The 22,177-nt window shown below is 40.8% G+C and overlaps 1 pseudogene; it reads right to left on the bottom strand.

Moving 5' to 3' along the window:
• Positions 1 to 1,233: 1,233 nt before the first annotated feature.
• Positions 1,234 to 21,909, bottom strand: LOC118632951 (annotated as a pseudogene).
• Between the last annotated feature and the right edge of the window lie 268 nt (positions 21,910 to 22,177).

Here is a 22,177-nt window from a genome sequence, read left to right on the forward strand (position 1 = left end):
GTTTGTCCCCGGCCCTGGTTGGTCGTGCGGGTGGCAGCCACTCGATGTGTCCCTTCACGTCGATGTTTCTCTCTCTCTCTCCCTTCCTCACTCTCTCTCCCACTCTATCTGTACAGAAAATGGAAAAATATCCTCGGGTGAGGATTAAAAAAAAAAAAAAAAAAGAAATACCATGTTGATAATGTGGGAGCTTGGAATACTCTGACCATTTTTGTTCCTGTATGAAAGTGATATTAAAGTTATGAAATGGTATTGTAATTATGACCAAGTCCTAAATGTTTGCTTATAGTTTTCTGTATTATTACTTTTTTAAAAAACAAAATTTCTGTTGTGTTGCTATACTCATCAGTGAAGTACTATGCCACAACTTTCTCAAAAAACTAATTTCTTTAAATCAGCATGAGGGTCATGACGGGAAACATTGGAACTACATCAGAAATCCTGGGAAGTCAAGGCAAATCACCAGGTATTCATATAAATCCCCCTCCCCAAACCAGCCAATGCTGGAATTACAAATGGAATATGGGAGCTTACCGTTGGGACAATATAAGTTGGTAATAAGACTTTTATATGCAAGTCTTTAGATAGGGAAGTCTGTATAGCATGGGTACCATTTTGAGACATGAAACCAAAGCAAATGGGTGAAAGTTATCAGTGTTATCATTCTTTACAATATTTTCTGGTCTAGTTCCAACCCCAAGTAGCTGCCACACTCAGAATCAGACTTCTTTGCCCTGGGATGAAAGAGCTGCCCTTATAGGTTGAGCTGGAGGAGGTCCAGGTGGTGTTGGAGCCCAGGGTTAGGAGTGCTTTTCAGGAGCATCAGAGATGCCATTAGCAGTATTGAGGCTGGGGTGGCATCATCAGCTTTTGGGAACCATGGGTCTTGCTGGTAGTAGAGGACCAGAGACTTGAGAAGGCTGCAGAGAGCAGCTGGATTAACCCTTGGAAATTGAGGGTAGGACTAAGTAAAGTTGAGACCTAAACATTTTGTTTTGAGGAAGGCAATGCTATTTCTATGATCGTGTTTCTTTTGGGGGGTTTAGGGGGGTGCTAGAAGGTTTTATTCTTTGGCAGATCCTCTCAGTCATTATAGATATTGCTGCACTGTTAACAAAAAAATATATGCTTCTCTGTAAAGCATTAAAAAAAAAATCCAAGATTGAGATGGCTGAGGTCTCAGCTCAAGTATCTCCAAATACATTGCTGTCCATTCCTTGACCTTTCCATGTGTTATTTCTTGGTTGTTTTCCGGATCAACACCATTCTCTGTTGTGAGCTTCTGTGGTGCAAGCTTTTTGGTAGGTTCAGATTTCTTCAGAGCCAGATTCTGGGACCCACATGTTCCACTGGCGCTCTAGCTGCAGCTGGACTTCACTCACCTCCGGGTGCTGGACTTGCGATGCCGAGCAAGCTGGCAGGCTGCTGTCACCACAGGCTGGGTGAAATCATCAGCGATCTGCAGCATCCAATCATTCATCCAATCATTCATCAGGATCCACTTTTCTTACTATGTCTTGTAATTTCTTCTTGGTTGATACCTGATTGTCTACAGGGCTGAGATGCTCTCCTAATCCAGGAGTGCCTGGTATCTTTACCACTGTAGTGCTGTTGACCATGGAGCTTTGTGGAAGGATGCTGGCTGGTGTTGGTTTTGTGGATGAGAAATTGGAGAGATTGATTTGGCTGAGGAGCTAAACTAGTTCATAATCTGCTGAGTGTTGGACTTCAGATTGCAGAGTTTATCAAGAGCCTCTTTCTTTACGGAAGTATGAGGACCAAGGCCAATCAAAGGCAGCAGGTCTGTCTCCCCATAAGTGAAGACTGCTTCTATTAAGAGAAAAATAAAAATCACCTTCAATTCCATCACCCCTGTTAGATTTTTAAATTAAAGCTATGTCATGAATTTCTTTCCAGATCATTATTCTTCCATAATGATGTTTAGTGGTTGCTAAACAATTAGTTGTAAGATTTCACTATAATTGGTAGTTAAGGTTATTGCCAAAATACTTTTTATTGTAACCTAGATCTTTGTTTTGTTTTATTTTCTTGTGGATGAAAATGATGTTCAAAATACCTTCAACTTCTGGGTTTAGCTACCTTTACCTCCTTGCCTCTTACTGTTTATTGCATAGGCCAGGAGTGATCTTGGGGCCTTGGGTTTTTTACCCCTAGACCCTTCCGGGTCTGTTCTTTACTTAGTTAAGAGAGTTGGTCTTAGTGCTTTAACCAAAGGACTAATACTAGAAACAGATTCTGTACGTATGGAAACTGGAAGGGTATTGGGGTAGGAGGTTGAAAATGGTCTATTTCTGTTTAGTTTCTTGTTTTTCTAAGAGTGATTAATAGACCAACAACATTGGCATTCCTCTGGAAGCTAGTTAGAAACATAGAATCTCAGGCCCCACCCAGACCTGCTGAATCAGAATCTTTATTTAGGCTGATACTTTAGTAATTCTTATGCAGGCAAAAGTCTGAGAAACACTGCCTTAGTTGATTGTCACGAACTACCCTTTGGTTACTTCTACACCAGTGGTTCCCAGACTTGTCTTTACATTGGATCCCTAGGGGAGGTCCCTAAAATGCTAATGTTGCTCCCATCCCAGAGGTTGTGAGTTCACTGGTCTGGGGCATGGCTTGGGCACTGGCAGCTTGAAAAGATGCTCAGACTTGACTGTGCAGCCAAGTTTCAGAACCACCGTCCTGTACTTCCTGTATTGTTTCTGGCCTGCTGGAAAGTTTTCTTAAGCTCCCACCCTATTCTATTTGGGGTTATAGTTTTCTTTATCTGTCAGTTCTGTTTCATAGGCTTCTTATCTTGCAGAAATTCCTATAAATTTCTATTCCATTAATAGTATGTGTTCCTTTTATTTCTCTAATACTGTTACAGATTCAAATTTTATTCTTTAAATCTTCCCAAAGGAATATATAATCCAGGTAGTACAGTTGTAGGTTGGTTATAGATTAGCATATCTTCTACTCCATTTTTCTCTTCTGCTGTTCTTTCTTCCTCCTGCCACAGACAGGGTCCTCAAACGTCATGGCTGCACCATAGCGCAACCTCTCATCTACCTTTTTGATTTCTCATTGTATCTATTGGCATTCCTGAGAACTACAGCGATGGGGTTTTTCATCTATGGCAATATTGACGTTTTGAGCCAGAGAATTATTTTATGTGGGTGACTGTCAGATTTCAGCAGCATCCCTGGCTTTTACCCAATAGATCCCAGTAGCCCTCCACATCCCCCCTCCCAATTTGCGACATAAGTATTTCTGGGATTGCCAAATGTTCCGTAGTGGGCAACATTCCCTCTGGGTTATGGAACGCTGAGCTATAACATTGTCAGGCATTCTCAATGGTTAATAAATACTGCAGTCAGTCCATTTAAAAAGTATCATTTTACAAGTGAGACAGTCTTTACTATCTTCATGACAGGTCCATATATTTTTTTTCCATTGATTTTGTTCTGGGATAGTCCCAAGTTCATGAAATTTTATTCTTTGCTGTTAAGTGGTTCAGCTCATACAGAATGGAATGCCATTTAACTGTTATGAGTTTGTAAGGCTTTCCATATGAAGAAGTTCACAGAGAAAAGGAAAGAGAAATGAAGATCATAGCCCAGGGGTCTCCATATTGAAATAAGAAAAAAATAACCATTCCACTAATGATCAGTTTAGATTGAACTGTGGTTAAAATTACTCTATGCTGGAAAACAAGAACACATTAACCAACATGTTAATCTCTCACTTCTATTCCCAAGGTTTAGTGTGTGAGGATTCTGTCTTTATTATAGTCCTTCTGAGATGAAAGGAGTATGCGTTAGAATGTGTCTACATGAGTAGACTATATATACTTCCTTCAGGGAACTTAGCTTGACCAATACTGTCTTAAATACTGATGGCTCTAATGAACCTACATGAACACATTATGAAAACAGATAATTGAAGTGTAAACAGAAGCACACACCCGAGCTTCCTGCCTCCTTTCTCACTGCTGAAATTAGCTGGAGACAAGATATGGATCATAAGTCTGCCAGCCGTAGGACACAGGCAGTTGTATTCATGGAAGTGAAAATTCATGTTTCCAAAGGGAAACTTCATCTCAGATACACAATTATGTTTCCGTTAAGCTACATTTGCCATGATTCATTCACACTTTTGAGCTAAGACTTTGGTTAATGCTGATAGTCTTCCCTTCAGTTAAAGAAGGCTGCCCTGGCCAGGTGGCTCAGTTGGTTGGAGCATCATCACACGCAGCAAAATGTTGCAGGTTTGATTCTGGTCAGGGCACGTACCTACGCTCCAGGTTCAGGGTGCATCTGGGAGGCAACCAACTGATTGATTTTTTTTTTTCTTCTCCATCTGTCCCTTCCTCTCTCTGTAAAGAATCAATGGAACCATATCCTTGGGTGAGATTTTTTTTAAAAAACAAAAAGGCTGCAGATCGGCAGGGAGGGCTTGAAGCAGAGATTCTCAATGGAAAAGAATTGTCACCCAGATGAAGGAGGCTCTTGTAGATGTAAAATATGTTTTCTGTCATACTTTGCATTTGTAAAGCCAACACTTGAGCACCAGCTTTCCCCCCTTGAGCACTGTGGGGAAGCCTTGTTTCCACACCTGCTGCTGGGTCCTTCCCCAGGACTGGCCCCTCGGTGTCTCTCGTCTCCTCTCTCTGGGCTCTGTTGGCCTGAGCATGCTGCTGCTGAGATGTTAACAGGGGGCAGCTGACTGACCTGTCCTCAACCGATGATGGAGACATTGCAAACTGTCTTTGGCCAAATACAAACAGAACAAATGAAAAAGGAAAGTTTGTGTCAGAGCTTAGTTTATTTTAGGGAGCGTTTTTTGTTGCTCTGGGATTTGAAAGGCCGTAGAGATTTCATTTCATCATTTCATTTCATTTCATTTCATTTCATTTCATTTCATTTCATTTCATTTCATTTCATTTCATTTCATTCCACTCCTTCAGCTCTACTCTTCCATTTACTAAACTAATTGTCATGAACAGTTTCGGAAACTCTAGCAGCAGATACATTTGCCTCTGTCGTTTGGCTTCCAGTTCTACTTATGACACATGTGTCCTCTCTTCACCTGAAATTTCACTTTGTCCTCCTTTGCTTTGGACTGAACTAGCCCAGTGCCCGAGTCCACGGTACAGCTGGATTCTAAAGTCTCTAGAAATCGCCTCAGTCCTCCACTTTCTTTTTTTATTTTGCAGGTTACGTTACCTGATGCTTCATGCAGTAGCAATGCCTTTTATAATAACTATTTTGGAATAAATAGATGCTATTTGCTGTATTTAAAGTCAGGACAAATTTATAGTAATAGTCATGATGATAATTGGTGTAGTTATCGCCCATTGGTCCATTTGCTATCTGCTGGAACAATGCTTTTCTGCACATTCCCACACATTCATCCTCACAACAACCCCCTCTAATAAGGTCAGGCTACAGCCAGCCTCTGTCTACTACCTTTTCAAATCCTGCTCTGGAAACCGTGACCAGTAGTGTGGATCTTCAGGCATTCTTAAAAGGTATGAAAATGAGCTTTGTGTTGACATCATTAGCCAACGATGTGCAAACTCTTGCTTGCTGTCCCTCTCTCTCTCTCTAAATGTCCTCCCAGAGAAGGACACTGACAGCACCCCCCTGCCCTCATGCACCCCCTGTTCTCTCAGCATCCCTCATGATTATGCCATTTCTCTTGCTTATTTCCCCGTCCTTCCTTAGTGCCATTGCCATTCTTCCTTCAGCTGCCTGAACCACCCTGGGACATAGTTTGCCTTAGGTTTGTTAGCATCCTTCTCCCAACCCAGAATTCTGATGGAAAAAAAAAAATCTGCACTTTGTTTTATGGATATGAAGAAATGGAGGCAAAAAAACTATTTGCCCCAGATCCCTCAGCTCATAAAAGCTGATCTGGACTTGAACCAGGGTCTTTCTCACTCTGAAGCCTGTGCTCTTTCCTTCGAATCAGTTTCCTCTGTGACTCTCTCATCCATAGATGACTCCGTTTATGTCAAGGCCCAATGTCAGATTTTATACATTTCTAATCAACATTATTTGAGCAGAGCGGTTACTCGGAACCTGAGCAGACAAGTCCGAGTGTGCCCAGAGGAGTTTAAAATGGGTAGGAAAAACTTGTTCACTGGGTTGTTTATTTAAAAAGGAAACAAAAATCCTTCAGGTTATAAAGTTGGAGGCAGCATAATTAAACAGACATCCCAAGGTGCATTCTCTAAAAAGACTTCCCGGACTAAAAGATCTCTTCTTCATCCCCCCTTTTCACCATTATTACCCTGACTGATCTGCCTTCAGGGAAATCAATACAGCTGCTCAACATCTTGACATCTACAGATGTCCCTGGCCCCAAGGCCTTAGCTTTTGTTTTGTCCCTACTGAGTGAGCGACAGTGAATCAACAAGATCTTATTGTTGCTGTTGATGTAATGGAAAGACTCCTTGGCAGACTCCTGCAGTTCTACTGCACAGGACTCCACGTGGTCTGATAGGGATTTTGCACCCTGTCATGTTTCCTAGCTTGTTCCTTCCAGAAACATAGCTCAGCCTCCACATTTCACCCCATTAGTCAGTGGTTCTCCAATGGGGGTGTATATTAGTGCCACCAAGGGAACTTTTGAAGAGTATTGATGCCTAGACCCCATTGCTAATCAATTAAATCAGAATCCCAGGGGGTAGGGAGGAGTCTATTGTGCAGCCTTTGAGTTAGATGGCAATTACGTTAAACTAAGTCACCAAATTACGTGGCATGATTATTGGCCAATTGGCAAGGGAGATAAGAAGTACAGGGCTAATTCATCAAGACCTAAAAGGGCACCTTTCGGGAACCCATGGGCCTTCTTTCCCTTATAGGCACTGGATCTATTGTAGTTCAGAAAATGTAGTAACCAAACAAACTTACAGAGCTTGCTCGCTACTGGAGCTCCACAGTTAACTCTGGAAAACTGAGTGACTGCTGACAACAGGAAAGGGGGGAAATGAGCTTCTGAGAGTACACCCGTGCTGTCTCATGAATCACAGTCATCTTGTTCTATAAGGGCGTTCTGTTCTTGTCTTCTCGTTGCAGAATACTTAGCGGGGCTACACTCGCTCAGGGTATCTTCCTTTCCACACCAACTGCTCTACTTACTTCCATTCTGAAAACAAACAAACAAACAAACAACCAAAACTTTCCTTTTCTGGCTTTCTTGAACCTTTTTGCTCCCTTGTCCATTCACTTTCATTAAAAAGATGTATTGTACTTTTTTTTTTTTTAAGAAAGGATTTTTTATTAATCAGGTCTTTTATTTCTCCCTGCTCCTTTTTCACTTTCAAGTTTGGTGAGTCAAATTGGTGACTTAAATTACTTCCTTCAGTTAAAAAAACCAAACAAATACACACACACACACACACACACACACACACAGAAAGAGAGAGAGGCTGTCCAACTCTACATGCCTCACAGAGATGTCCTGGTGTTTATATTTGCAGGGAAGTACTTGTATGTGAGACAATGATGGTGCCCGAGGGGAAAACAGGATATTTGCAAATGCATTTTTTGGTTGAATCTAGCTGCTCCCTGAAGAGAGCTATGTTTACATTACCAAAATAAGCTCTTATTTTCTCTTTAGTGTTAAGTGTGTACCCTGGCCCCCAAAGTCACACATATAGTAACTGCAGTTCTAATGACTATTGACTGGGGAATCTTTTAGTTGCCGGCTCCTCTGGCAAGTCAGAAACAATCAATAGTAAAGTGCGAAGCAGTTGCTACAACAGGGAGTGTGTCTCCAATGAATTGAGGTGGTGGTGAGGGTGGACCAAGGAGGATGAGAGACATGTGAACCAGACCTGAATCCTACCCTCACCTGGAGTAAGGTACAGCTTACTGGAGCCTCATATGAAAGGACCCAGCAGAGTCCAGCTTGGATCAGCCAAACTACACTATCTTCAGACCCATGAGCAAGAAATAAATACTCCTTGATATAAGCCAATGAGGTTTGAGGCAATGGTCACTCAACATCATTGTAAAATATCCGACTGATGAACTCTGTGTTTTAAGCCAGAACATCATAGTCAATTGCCGAATTCTTACTGAAACTGCAAAGTGCAACCTCTGTAGCAGTCTCCGGAGCAAAACTGAGGCGTAGTGAGTTCAAGTAGCTGTCCAAGGTCCCACAATTCATGGTTTGCATTGCTGAGCGTTCAGCTCAGGGTGTCCAATCCTATAAAGTGTGGATGTACCCATTGTATTTTATTGCCTGCCCATTCAAACACCAGCCCTTTCTCCAGAAGCCTGTTCTACCATTTGACAAAGGACGATCCACGGAAACTTAGCTACTATGGAACATTTCTAGAAGTATCTTGAGATGCTGCTCTGTTTACTTTAGATATATCTTCTCTCTTAGACTGCTTCACAAGTTTCTAAAAATTATACTGCGTTTTAACTGCCATAAATCAGGATTCCTCCCCCAAATCCAAGAATGTAATTGCACGACCTTACCTAACTTCAAGGGAGGCCAGGGAATGTGGACTTTTAGCAGGCACGTTGTTGCCTTAAATAAGACTCAGATGCTGTTTCTTTGGAAGAAGAAGGCAATGGGTGGTAGGTAGCGAACGGGCAGTCTTTGCTACAGCAGAAATGACTGAGCTGCTGTAATTAGTGTGACATGGCCTGTGCATTCTACTGATTAAAGAACCCCTAGACTAAGGTGCAGAAATAACTTGATTCTCCTTTTACTGAGCCTTATCCACCTTGGCAACTACATATGATTAAGGCACTAATTTTCCAGTTACTGCGGTGAACCCAATGCAGGTTCTTTTCATTTTAAATGAGAGAAAAAGGACTCACAAGATGCAAGAAAAGCAAAAGCAAGCTGTGATGCCCCCTCCTAACACTCCCAAGATGCAGGGAAGAAGAAAGGGGGGAGGAGCTTAGGCCAAAGGGGAGCACAGAGCTTGATGAACTAAGTTACAAAGAAGGGGAGTGGGTCTCATTCCCATGGCCTGAAGGTTCCGCAGAAAACTGGGTCTCACCCCCGTCTGTGAGGGGGGAAGGGCAATGCCACCTGTGAGTGGCGGCGGGGACAGTGACAAGGTCAGGGGCAGTCTGGGTGCCCTTGTGCGGAGGCTTCCCTGGAGGAAAAGGGGCTACCGGTGTGGGCCTGGTTTTTATCCAGCACGGCCTAACCAGAAACCATCCAAGCTTCTGAAAAACGACTGCAAAAAAGCTGACACACACTTACCTTTTAATCACACATTTGTGTCTAAATTCAAATGGTACTACTCTATTGAGTAGCACCAATGTTTTAGTTATACTTAAGGCCTATAGGTATTAGCAAACTTGGGACATGCTATGTTCACCAAAGAAAAACATTTTATAAAAAATAGGCATTTATTTGGAGGGAGCAGAGGCACCCCAAGGTATTGTCCCAGGCTCCTTTACCATTACCATTAGTTGTCTTGTTACAAAATCCCGTAGTAGATTAGAGCGCAAGGATACGAGGAGGGTTGCTAGAGGTAAACATATCCAAAAGCAAATGTGAACATTGATAACTTGATACCAAAAGATGACTGGCAAAGACCGCTAAGAATGGCAAAGGACCATGTTTGAAAATTTTTATAATGAACTATTGGAAAAACAGGGAAAATTAAACAAAAATTAATTTAAGTTTGAAATCATTTAATTTGGGACAAACCGTCAGTCGATTTTGAGTCACCATGAAAGAGACTAAAATTGATGTTTAGAAAAAATCACTTCTATTGATCAATAAAAGGTTACACTCTATTCAATGCATGCTATTTAAAAAGGCAGAGAAGTATTGTAAATGTTAGAAAAATGTCATCTACAGTTGCTAAAATATTTTAAATTGTTGTTTAAAGGAATGATGAATTCAGCCATGACTCATTCACGCAGAGCTGGTGAGCTTCTCAGCCTGCCGGTTATGTTTGAGGTGCTTCAATACATTTGCAAAGAGGTTCAGTCACGTTACCCACTTTGCAAACTTGTGATGAATTATGCTATCAGATAACACTATACTTATTTGGTTGATGGAAACCAAATTTTTTACACAATTTCATGAAAATCATAGACTACCATGACAGTAGGACCAGAAGTCACATCCTTTGCAGGATACCCTGGGCACATCCTGAATTTTCTGAGCAACTTGCTTCTAAATAGACATATCTATATAAAACTTTAGAGACAGAGACTTGACTATCTGAAACCAAAGCCACTATTTCTCCCCTATACCTTTCCTTTTCTACCCAAGGTAGGAAACTGAGAATTGTTCATAATTCATTTCTCTTCTTAGGTCATAAGTATGCCACCTGAACAGCTTCTGAACCCTTCTCTTCTAGTGTATCTCTTCAGTCTTCAATGGTTTCTTTTTCTTTTCTTTTTTATTGACCTTAGAGAGGAAGGGAGAGGGAGAGACAGATAGAAACACCAATGAGAGAGAACATCGATTGGCCGCCTCCAGCATGCCCGACACTGGGAATCGAATCAGCAACCTCTTGGTGCATGGGTAGGTGCTCAACCACTGAGCCTCATGGGCTGGGTGCTTCGTGGTTTCTTGACTGCTGGTGGCTCTAACCCTTAACTCATCTTCAGACCTTCCTCTCCTCCCATGCCATTTTATTCTTTTTTTTTTTTTACTTACAGTTTACATTCAATATTATTTTGTTTTAGTTTCAGGTGTACAACATGGTGGTTAGACAATCATATAATTTACAAAGTGATCCTCGATATTTCAGAAACACACCTGGCACCATACATAGTTATTACAATAGTATTGACTATATTCTCTATGCTGTACGTTACATCCCCGTGGCTATTTTGTAAGTACAAGTTTGTACTTAATCCCTTCACCTTTTTCACCCAGCCCCCAAAACCTGCTTTCCCTCTGGCGATCATCAGTCTGTAATCTGTGTCTAGAGTCTGTTTCTATTTTGTTTGTTTATTTTGCTCTTTAGATTTCACATATAAGTGAAATCACATGGTATTTGTCTCTGTGTGGCTTATTTCACTTAGCATAATACCATTTAATTCTTCATTTCATCTCTAACATTATTTTCTCTAAGATGCAAATATAATCACTTTTCTCCTTCACTTAAAAAGCTTCAGGGTGCCCCTTATTGTCCACAATGGTGATTTTCAAACTTTTTCATCTCAATGCACATATAAACTACTAAAATTCTGCAGCACACCAAAAATATATTATACTTTGCTGATCTCACAACAAAAATATAGGTATAATTTTGAGTCATTTACACCAGATGGCTATTGTTGTGTTGGCTGCTGTCATTTTTTAATTTGACAGTCTAAGGGAAAAGAGGTCAGTGCCCCGGACTAAATAGTCAAGTACTGCATGTTTTAAAAATTCTTGCAGCTCACCAGTATGCCTCTTGCAACACACAGATTGAAAATCGCTAGTCTATTAGGAAAAGTCCAAATGCCTTATTCTGCTTTAGGAAGCCTTTCTCTAGGTAAAGCCCAGCCTGCCTGTCTGAGTTTGTCTCCTGCCATCTTTCCACGTGCATGGCCTGCCTCCCTCCCTACTCCATCCTTCCTGACTGTGTGCTTGCTGTTCTTTGTCCTGGGATGCCTGCCCATGTTTCCCTTTTCTACTGGGCATATTTCCATTCATCTTTTACTTTACTTTAACCCTGCTCAAGTATATATTTATTTGTATAGATTTTCCTGAATCCTTTAGGCAGATTTAGGTGTTCTGGGCTCCTTAGTTTCTTAGCATTGTCTGTCTGTCTGTCTGTCTGTCTATCTATCTATCTATCTATCTATCTATCTATCTATCTATCTATCTCTGTTCATTTATCTAACTATAGCATGTGCTACCTTTAAGATTCTATTTATAGATCTCCCCCTTAGACTTTCATTTATCTTAATATCTTCAGTACACTAGCATAGGAACTTTTACTCAGTAGGTATTAAATAAAATATCTTTTGAATGAATTTATTATTTTCAGTCATTTTGAATAGTGAAAGAAATGCTTTCTTCTTCTGAATGCTTATTCCTGTCTTACAGAGGGCTGAATTTTATTTTAAATTCTAGGTTACAATTAAGAGTAAAAAGGATTCATGCTTTTTCATTTTCAACTTCCTATTATCATCATGCTGATAGAAGAGAGCTGATAACTGCCATTACTAGCTATGTACTATAATTGGTCAGAAATTTCACATTTTATTAACAAACGTTGCTACACCTTTCTCAGTAGCATGAATTATTAAGTTCAGAATTCAGGCCTGTATGACTAGGAAAATTATATTTGGCATGTCTAGAAAAGTCAGACTAGGAGCTCGAAGTAGGTTAGAACAGGGCTAGAATGAGTGAGGGGTATTAAAATATGTAACACATTAGAGTTCATTTCCTAAAAGGAATTACCAGACCCAAATCTCATCAAGTTGTTCTAAATATAGTGTCTAAATTATGTTACCTCTAGTTTTTTAAACTGCAGGGCAAAATTAGGAACTAGGAATGTTGGATAGTAACAAACTTTCTTTTTGGGTACTCATCCCGAGCAAGCTAATTAGATATACTCTGGGAAATTTCTGGCCTGGTTAATGGCACAGGAAAGAGAATGAAAAGAAATAGGGCACATTTACTAAATCTAAAATTGATAGCAAATGCAAGTTTGTTACAATTATGAAATTTTCACAGGAGAGCTTTTCAAATTTTTACATGGATTTTTAAATGTCCAGGGAATATAGTTATATTTTCTACATGCAAACATCTTGGATGTCTTTTTAAAATCATCTCTTAAATTCTCAATCAAGTACATTTTTATATAATTTCTGCTCATATCTTGTTATGTTTATTCCTAGGGTGATTGCATGGTTGGTTGGATAGATGGATAGCTGATTGGATATTTTAGATTTTTGATGATGCTCCAAATGGGATCACTTCTGATCTATTTTTAAATTTCTTGTTAAAATGTAACATATTAATACATTTTACAGGTACATTTACTGGTACCTAATGTAGATTTAAAAAATTTATTACTGTAACTATGCCGATCTTCCTCAAAAGCCCAGACTTATTTACTTGTCATGGGAAAAATTATTTTTAATCTTTTAAATTAAAAAAAAAAAAATGACTATTATGTCAGTTAATAGTCCTTTTAAATGATGCTCTTAATTTCTAGATCTCTCTGTGGTGGCTTCTTTCTGAAGTGACGCCTGGGCCTATGACCATGAGGTCCGCGAAGGTTATGTGGCCCATGAAGAGAATGGTCAGGGTGCCCAGATGGGTTCTGCTAGGGCTTCATGGTTCTCAAAGGTGATGTCTCTGTTGCATCTGCTTGCTGCTCATCCTGATGGCATTCTCTGCCCAAGTCAGACACTGGAACTGAAGACTTGTGTTCAGCTTGGTAAAGAAAATTGATAACTCTTGTCCTTGTGACCGGACCAGCCTTTGACTTGCACTGGCTCCCGAGTCTGTGCCATATTCACCCCCAGCTTTTACGGTCATCTCATTTTTTTTAATCACGGCAAGTCCCAAAGCAGGGATGGTGGCTTTTAACTTCGTTGCCTTCTGGTCTTCCTCAAAGGCCTGAAGGAAATCCTGGGTCCTACTGATGCCACTAGGACTCAGGAGAGCTGAATCTCAAGGCTTTTGCCTGCAAGTTTGATAATTATATTAGAAGGGAGACACTGTTCTCGAAATAGGTTTCCTGATTTCAGTGGGGATAATAGGTTTCTGAGGATGGAGACAGGTGAGTCCCCTTCCAAAACTCTGGGACAGAATGGTTCCATAATAGCAGCAAACCTGGACTAACAATCATAGCAGATTGACCCTCAAACAACTTTGGAAGTGAATAATAGACCGTGGAGTCTCTAAGGCAATTTAGGAGGTCAGCCCACTAAAGTCTTTCTTGATCTGAATAACTGGAGGGAAAACTGAACAGAGAGATGATTGGCGTCTCCATACTCAGACCTCCTTCATAAAGGAGGTTCCTTTTCCAGAAGGACTACGTGATAACATCTCGGGTTTGTATTTTGACTCTTTAAACATCCCCTAGGGCACATGAGACCACTTACTAATGTGATTTTGACTTGCGGAAGGAGGCGTGTTTAGACTTTGGCGCATCGCTAATTGTTCATTTTGGATGACTGCCAGTTCTTCGGACTCCTCAGTAACTCGGCGTCCACTGTTCATTGGGAGGCTCATGAGAATCAGGCAATAAATGGAGTTTCTTACCAAGTCTATCTTGTCATAGGCTCGGCGGGTTAATGAACTAATTCTATGGATATTTTCCAAGTTTCTAAATATATAGTTGACTGATTCCCCCATTCGGGTCTGTGACTTATGAAGTAAGGGCTTTGATAGTAGAAAGGATCAAGAATAAGCCCCTGGAGTGTCCCTTCGCTATAAAAATTATAACTCAAAGTGGTACTGCATCCACGGGAGGGTCGAAAAGTTAATAAGATTTTTAAAGATTTAGATGATGGCCCTGGCTGGTTTGGCTCAACAGTTGGAGCATCAACCTGTGGACAGGGGAGTCCCGGGTTTGGTTCCCGCTAAGGCAGTGGTTCTCAACCTTCCTAATGCACGACCCTTTATTACAGCTCCTCATGTTGTGGTGACCCCCAACCACAAAATTATTTTCGTTGCTAATTCATAACTGTAATTTTGCTACTGTTATGTCTTAGGCGACCCCTGTGAAAGGGTCGTTAGACCCCACAAAGGGGTCGCGACCCACAGGTTGAGAACCACTGCTCTAAGGGCATGTACCTCGGTTGCAGTTTGTCCCTGGCCCTGGTTGGGGTGGTGCAGGAGGCAACCACTGATGTGTCTCTCTCACATTGATGCCCCCCCACCCCCACCCCTCACACGCTCTCTCTGAAACTAAATGCAAAAATTTCTTTTTAAGGATAAAAAGAAAAAATTAAAGATTTATATGACGAAAAGGCATGGAGGATACTTTCTATCATATTCTCATTTAAAGTCCATTCTTGGCCTTAGCTGAAAACAGATGGATTTTTAAGAATCAGAAACTGTTGAGAACGTAATAGTAGCTTTAATAATAGCAGTTGCTTTTTGTTTGTTTGTTTGTTTGTTGTTTTTTCAATCCTGGAGAATATTTACACATATCCTGGAACCTATGCTTTAGTCTGGATGTTCTACTGATTTGTATTCCAGTTAAGTAATTTTCTCTTCTGCTGCGTCAAGCCTACTGTAAAAGAAAAGGGAAAAAATCTATTGAGTTCTTAATTTTAGTTGCTGTCTTTTTAATTTCTAGAATTTTCATTTAATTCTTTTAAAATAAGTTTGAATTGGGTCATAAAATTGTCTAGAATGTATTAATCACAATTCCTTTAAAGTATTTGCCCTGTTACTAATAATTGAGTCACCTGTGGGCATATTCTATTGTCTAACTTTTTTCTCTTAGTCTTGTTTCTTGATATGCTTCATACATTTTTATTTTAGTCTTTATTTGCTGTATAAAAAAATGTGGATGTTCTGGGTGATGTTGGGGTAGATCGGCTCAGTCAAATCAAGCACCGAATTGACTCAGTCTAGGTCTTAGTAAGACTTGGTCTACTTCTGATTCCTCCTCATTTTTGGGATATAGCCCTCCAAGGTTTGTAACTGAGGGTATAGGCAAGTCCCAAATTCCAATTTTTGTTTGGCCAGCATTGTGAGACTATCAGAAAACTCCTCTCTGAATGTCTTTGGCTTTCTGCATGGATTTTTAGCCTCCTAGCCCCTCCAGCTTGAGAATTCAATAACTGCCTTTTGGGGAGACCACCAAGTGTCACTTCTTCACTTTTTCCTGTATTGCCTTTCTCTAGCTTTTTCTAGTCCTAACTGCCTTGCAAGCCCTGAATTCTGACATTTCTCCCCAGCCCTGTAAACTTGTCAAAGCCTTGCTGATTTTTTCTCTCTTTGCAGAATTTATTTGCTTGTGTCCTAAGACATTTGCTCTCACCCCATGAATCAGCATGTTCCCCAAAGGGAAACAACATGAAGAATGTCAGTGTACCACTTGGGGTGTCCTTCTCTGTCCTCGCCTTTGAGACCAGGCTGCCCGTGAAGCGCCACAATAACTTCATAAAGATGAACTTTGTGTTGTGTTGAGATTTCTCTAATCTCGGGGGAAGCATTATTTCCATATGCCTCTCGACCATAGGTCAACGCAGAAGTTCTGATTTAGTTTAGAGTGGCGTCATCGCCTTTTAAAAACATCCCAGATGATGTTCAAGTGAATTCCAAGTTAAAACATACATTTTTTTTGTTTTACCATAATAAGTAGGATCTATTTTAATGAATATTATTTCTCCTAAGAAATTAGTTTTTATAGAATTTTAATTAATATACACAGAATCTCATAAATTTATCCTATATAATTCTTTTACTTTTCTTTTTATCTACAGTTTTCTGTTCTCTTTTTTCACTATTTATCTTTGTGCCTTCTTTTATAGCTTGATAGTCATATCAACATTTATTTTATTTTCCAAATATCAGCTCTTTGATTAATTTATCTCTATTTTTCCTAATTTAGTTCTAGTTCTTAGCTTTGTTAAGTCTATTCCTCTACCTTAGTTTTGTATACTTGTTTTTCAAATTTACTTCAATTAAATATTAATTTATTTTCAATATTTATTATTAATTAATATAAGTACTTAAGACTATGGATTTTTCTTTGAACCTGGACCTAGCCATATCCCATAGATACTGATATATAGCAATTTCAATTATCATTATTTTCTCAAAAATTTGAAATTGTGCTTATTTGGACCATAGTAATCTGTCCAGTTAGGTTTGCATTAAGGACAACATTCAATGCTTTATGTATTACGTCTTGTTTTAATGGCACTTTTGACATGGCACAGTTTCCATAAATTTGTGAGGCAGAAATTAGCCCAACTTTTGAATAGAGAAGTGATCTAGAAGAATATTGTCTAAGAAGATAGTCTGGGTTTTTATTTTTGGTGTCCTTAGAAAACTTGATGCAGGCCACCATCTAAAAAATACAGAGTGTAATCTTGGTTTTATTTTCTCTTCTGTAACAGCAGTGCTGGGCATTGGCCTGTCCAGGCCCTGGCCCCACACAGTCCCGTGAAGTGAGCTCGTGTTCTCTGGATACCTCAGAAGCCTTTATTTAAAAAAAAACAGGTGAAAAACACAGATTTGAGTTGAAGGTCATGTGTATTTATCACTATTGTTTACTTTTGTCCCTCTGTGACTTGTAGATCCTCGGAGATAAATGCTAGTTAAACTGCTTTTTGCACGAAGAAACACAGATTTCTTTGAAAGGAAGGAGTGAAGGTTACAGAGGGATTTTTGTGTTCCTGAGATTTTGCTTTCTTTTCCGTTAGGTGATTTATCACCATATTTCCTTCCTTTCTTCCTATACAACCTTTTCATGTGGTTTTTAGTGTTTGGCATTACCCGAGGGGATTCTGGTTGATAACATGCTAAAGAACGGTATTTTTTCCTATATTGGCTGCTATGGAGGGCAAGGTATTTGGAGAAAGAAAGGAAAAAGCAGTTGCCTGAAAGGAAAACTAGCCTTTCAAATAGCTCCTTGTGTCCAGGGGGAAACAAGAATCTCTGCTGCTGTGATGTGATCAAAGGCATATCCGTCATTGACACTGAAGCGAAGGGCGTTATTGGTGGTCCTCAGGTGATTTCATTTTGAGCACTGTTCAGTTGAGCCTGTAACCCATCACTCACTTTCTGAAACATGATTGTTCAGAGCCATAAACTGTAGTAAGGAGTGAGCCAGAGAACAGAGTCCTTGGAAAAACAAATCTGTTTCTTTTCTAAGCTATTTGCACATTTAGGTGGCCTATCTGTCATTACACTAATTCCTAAGGAAATGAAATAAGTCAACCACTCAATTTACTCTTTAATTTGCTCATTAGGACAGAAAGAGGCTGAAGGGATCGGTCAATCTGGAGGGAATAAATCATAGCATCTAAGAACCAAAGTAATTCTGCTCATAAAGAAGGCTTCATATGCTGTTTCAGGATCACGTCACAAAAATAGGTGCTGTTGTGAGTTTAGAATAGATGTAAGATCCTGTTGACACGAAAGTAATTTCTGGAGGCCCTAGAACACTCAGCCGCCACTCAGACTGTTTTTCTTCCTTTCAATTTCTTGGTAGGCCAATCTATATGAAATGACATACCTTGTGTTAAGAAATTAAGAAGCATATGTAATTATGGCAGGAAAAATGTGTGGTTCAAGTAACTTTTCGGTAAACAATGGAGATTGCCTTTCTACTTCCATAAATTATTAAGAAAAGAGATGCTAGGAAGAACCTCCAAATCTGGCAAAGACTCTTCATTTAAAACTTTGTTTTTCCGTTTCTTTAAAAAAAATTTTTTTCCTTTATTGATTTGAGAGAGAGAGAGAAACATCGATGAGAGAGAACATCAACTGGCCGCCTCCTGCATGCCCCCCACTGGGGATTGGGCCACAACCTGGGCATGTGTCCTGACCGGGAATCGAACTGGAGACCTCTTAGTGCATGGGTCAATGCTCAACCCCTGGGCCACACCAGCCGGACTTTCCATTTCTTTTCTAGTCTTGCCGCTATGGAATTTGACAGGTTCCAAGGACAGAGCAGCAAGGACGAATGTGATATGTTTTAAATTTAAATAACACAGCTAAAGAGTCCTAATCCTGATTCTTAAAAGGAAAATCTTTCAGTTTGCATGCAATACAATTTATTTCCCGCCCCTCTCCCTACCCACCCCCTCTTCTTCTCCCTCTTTCTTCTTGTTAAATGGATGGTCTATTTTTCACATATGAAATTCCTAAATGTGTATGGTGAACTTCCGGAGGGCGTAGACGGAGGGACTGTTATTTCTCTCACCTCCTTCCCCCTTTATTCTCAACTCCCCTTTCTCACCAATGACACAGCACCTGGTGTGAAGTATGAGTGAAAATAAGTTAATCCATTTTTCAAATGATCAGATACCAAAGGACCTGGAAATCTAAATGAGTATTTTTGACTTTCACCCTTAATTTTGGGTGGTGCTACAAGTTCTTAAGTAATGATGCCCATGCTGAACTCACTCCGAATTCTCCACTTTCTGAAGTTTTGTACAGTCCTTTAAAGCATCAAAAGTCTTCAGTGACTCAGCACGCAACTCCAGGGACCCTGCTGCCAACGTGTCCTTACGTAGAGCAAAATGCGCCTTCCATCGCCGGCAGCCACCGTGAGGAAACAGGACCACACGTTCACAGTGCACTCAGAGCTTGTTGCTGCACCGAAGCGGCACTGTTCTCCCGTGTGCCTGTCCTTACAACTTCTTCTTAATAATGAAGTGAACATGACAAACCAAAGTATTATGGAATGTATATTGAGCATCTGATAGTTTATAGATGCTGACAAAACCCAAGTGAACCTCACTGTTTGCCAGTCATTGCCTTCTCTAATTTATTCTTGACCTTGTGCCTCAGGATGTATGTTGTTGTCGGATTGATTAATTCTGTTCACTTTGGTCTTTAAGACTTTTGTCAGTCATTTTCTCCCTGAGGGACTTTGCCTGCTCTCTTCCCAGAGTTGGTCCTACAAACAGCACATGTTGGTTTTTGAAGACAAAAACTCAAACCAAAACCCCATTCTTAGATTTTTTTTTCAGCCAGATCATCATTCTTTTTTCTATCTGACCATCCGTAATGGTCACCATAGCCTTCCTCCCTCTCCCTCCTCCTCTCCCTCTCTCTCACATTAACATGTCTGAGGAGAACCCTGGCCAGTTTGGCTCAGCAGTTGGAGGGACAGCCCAGCGGACCAAAGAGTCATGAGTTTGATTCTGGTCAGGGGCACGTACCTCAGTTGTGGTTTGGTCCCTGGCCCTGGTCAGAGTCCCATGGGGAGGCAACCAATTGTTGCCTCTCATCGATGTCTCTCTCTCTCTCTCTCTCTCTCTCTCTCTCTCTCTCTCTCTCTCTCTCTCCCTCTCTCCCTCCCTCCCTCCCTCCCTCCCCCTCTATCTGAAGATAAATGGAAAAATATTCTTGGGTGAGGATTTAAAAAAAAAATTCTAAGGAGAAAAGGCATTTCTTTTGTAAGAAAGCTGGCCGTGTTCCAAACACGGCTCAGTTCTGGGTCACATAGAACAAGCTAATGAGACATGCTACCTCCCAGCGAATGGTGTCTTCCAAAGTTGATTTGGTTTGGGAAAACAATAAAATATTATTCAAAGCCAAATATCGAGAATAGTTTAGGTGACCAGACTGAGTAATCCCATTATTTAATTGGTTTGTTTTATGTCTAAAAAGCATTTATACAATAAATTATTTTTTGAATTCCAGGCTAGGTATAGAGTAGTAGCAAACAAATAAAACATGACATCTATATGTATAAGGTTGATAATTAAGAGGATATACACATACTTAAAAGATGTTGCTACTACCCTCAATGGCTTCTTTTTTACCATATGATGAGAATTGTGTTGTCCGTGTCTTTGCAAACAGTTATTTACCACATTTATTCATAGCAGTCCTGACACCTTTCCATTCACTTTGATTCACTGAATCCCATTAATTTGGAAAGATAATTCACAAAAAACAGGACTCTACCTAATTAGAACTATTGCTTTGGGGTTAAGCTATAGCTTTCCAAAGTAATTCTTATGCTGTTTTGCCTTTTTTTGTTGTTGTTATGTGACTGACTGGTGGGAAGGCAAAGAGAGGTGCAGGAATAATGGAATCTTTTGGACTTTTGAAAAGTGGAATGATTTACCTGGGCACAGAATTGCTCTTTCTGTCACTTAAGGAAGCCATGAGGGAGGGGTAAGAGAAAATGGGAATCACACTGAATGTTTTGTTATTTAGTACTCTGCTGTTCCCTAGAGTATTATTTGATTGCTTACCTGAAGTATGTTTATACGGTGTTATTCGGATTCTCTGAGAAGCAGGCACTGAGTTATGAGTGCAAGAGGTTTATTAGGAGTGGAAGTAACAACTGTGTAAAATACGGGGGGAGGGCCCTGGCCAGTTTGGCTCAGCGGTTAGAGCGTCGGCCTGCGGTCCAGAGAGACTCGGGTTTGGTTCCTGCTAAGGGCGCGTGCCTCTGTAACAGTGTGTCCCTGGCCCTGGTTGGTCGTGCGGGTGGCAGCCACTCGATGTATCCTTTTCACGTCGATGTTTCTCTCTCTCTCTCTCTCTTCCTCTCTCCCTCCCACTCTATCTGAACAAAAAACAGAAAAAAAGTCCTCGGGTGAGGATAAAGAAAAACAAAATATGGGGGGAGGAAACAGGATGGAGCAGGGAGAACCTCAGACCATGATGCAGGTCTGATGAAGATTCCGTCTAGTATCAGCCCGACAGCGAGCTCCGCAGCAAAGACTGTCCTGAAGAGCAGTCCTGTGTGCAGTGACACTAGCCGTGCTCTAGAAGGTCACGATCAGTCATTGGCTGGAGGACCTGCGAGGAAAGTAAGGCCTCGGGTCAAGGTCCTGGGGGCACAACACCGAGGCTGCCAGCTAACCTCGCTCCTTAGAGATGCCACACAGAAATACAGAGAGCCAAGTCTTGGCTTCTGAGTTCCTACATACACTTTGGATAGGCGTGGCTATGACAGTAGTTTGGGAGAACAGTCATTGTACTGATCAAGAGCCTGAGCCATAATGAAAGATAGAATAGGACAGTTCTGGGACCAGACAAAGTTGTTGCCCCTTCAAAAGGAAGCAAGTAGAGTGAGGATGAAAGAAGAAATGGAAGAACCTGCGTCATCTGGGTTGTCTTGGTGGAGAAGGACAGAATGAGACAACCCAGCTGGAGAAGGGATGTGAGCAGGGCTCACAGCACAAGCTGTTGAAGTTGTCCTCGGGCCCTGGCTGAGGGCTGATGGGCTGACTCCAGCTTGCACAACGCTCCAGAGCCATAGACCACGGGGAAGGAGTCTTCTACATGGTCTGCCCAGAAGACGTGCATCTTGGCAATTTGTCTGAAGAGAAGGGATGCTTTCATTTCTATTTCACACAGTGTTTCTTGTACACCAGCAGGGGCCCTGCCAATGCACTGCTTTCTGAATAGGGTCTAAGAAAAATCACAAGGTCTCAGAAGCCTGTCCATCCAAGCAAAATACAGATGAGGAGAGAATGAGTGTCTAACGGGGTACGTATGGTCATAGGCCTGAAGCATCCTTATCAGGTCTGGTAGCACAGTGCTGGGAAGGCTAGACTTTCTCTCCTCCATGTCC

The sequence above is a fragment of the Molossus molossus genome, unplaced genomic scaffold (assembly GCF_014108415.1).
Source record: "Molossus molossus isolate mMolMol1 unplaced genomic scaffold, mMolMol1.p scaffold_m16_p_18, whole genome shotgun sequence".
Lineage (NCBI taxonomy): Eukaryota > Metazoa > Chordata > Mammalia > Chiroptera > Molossidae > Molossus > Molossus molossus.